Source organism: Octopus bimaculoides, chromosome 1, assembly GCF_001194135.2.
Source record: "Octopus bimaculoides isolate UCB-OBI-ISO-001 chromosome 1, ASM119413v2, whole genome shotgun sequence".
Lineage (NCBI taxonomy): Eukaryota > Metazoa > Mollusca > Cephalopoda > Octopoda > Octopodidae > Octopus > Octopus bimaculoides.
The window spans coordinates 105,061,857-105,063,252 of NC_068981.1; positions in this window are offsets into that span (position 1 = coordinate 105,061,857).

A 1,396-nucleotide genomic window follows, 5' to 3' on the forward strand; every position below is an offset into this window, starting at 1 on the left:
AAATGCTTTACACCTGGTAGCTTACTGGTAAAGCACGGTCACTTTCATAGTATTCGTAATGTATATGGTAAATGAAAGACGGAAGAAGAAATATACGAGAATTTTTATTAATCACGACAATTATTTCGACACATCTAGCATCGATCCCTCACGGTTGGGACACTTAACAACTGGTTCAGGCACATCCGGCGATGCAGATGTGTTTCATCGGGTGATAAATAGATATAACTCGTTAAAATAACAGTTCCGCAATGTATCTTCTCATTTCGCAAAAAGAAAAGCAGCAAAATGAAGGAAATATCTTCATTTATATAGAATCACAGGTGCAAAAAAGAAACGAACGCGAAATATAGCGAGAAAAGTATTAAAAATTACCGCTAACAGATATGGATGTATAAACGCCTTGCGCAAGCTGCATGGCGCGTGTGCACTCTTTCATGCAAGCGTCCACGAAAATGTAAGCATACGCATGCGTGTGGTTTGGTGCACACACAATCACAAAGCGAGTTAAATAGCTACCTGGTGTTTATAAGAATGGGGAGGTTAAAGCTAAACGTAATTCAGCCATAACTTAAAGTAAATTATGTTAACAGTTACCCAAATTAATTCCCACTGCATTGTGCGAAAGTACATTTATATGCGTGTAGGCATCTTGAGAGTCTACCAGAAATTCTATTAAATATCTTCTCATTGGTCCACAGAATAGACAGAGATTCCTCGAAGCAGAGTCGGCATCTCCTGGAAATTATATTGTTTGGTTTTGCGTGCCTTAGTGTGGTATGTTATACTTAATTTTATCTTCCTTCAGTCGCCACACAAAACCGGTCAAAGATGGTGAATGTCTGTTATTGATTCTCTTGAAGCTGGTGACATGGTTATGATAACGATTGTTAAGTGACTTAGTCGTCTGCCCAATGTAAACATACGGCCCTCTCCTTGTGTGCACAGTACATTTATATACAAGATCGGTACTCAAACAGAGGTTCATCAATGGGCATTTTGACTTTTCTCTGTATGAGTATTTATCGTATTTATTTATACATATGGCAGTTCTGACTCCATTTTCCGTGTCGAAACAATTATCGTGATTAATAATAAAAAATTCTAGTATATTCCATCTTCCGTCTTTAATTTACTACCATGATTGACCGCTAAATCCACAAGTATCTTCTCTCTCTCTTTCTCTCTCTCTCTTTCTCTCTCTCTCTCTCTCTCTCTCTCTCTCTCTCTCTCTCTCTGTTTATTTTCTCGTGTTCCTTTCTGTTGAAGAACGTAGGCTCGAAACGTAAAAGACTTTCTCACCTTCCCGAGCGTCATACTAACACATCTGCTTGTTGTTTATACACCTGTCTTCGTCTTTTGTTTCTCTGTAAATCTGAACTGTACATACACACAC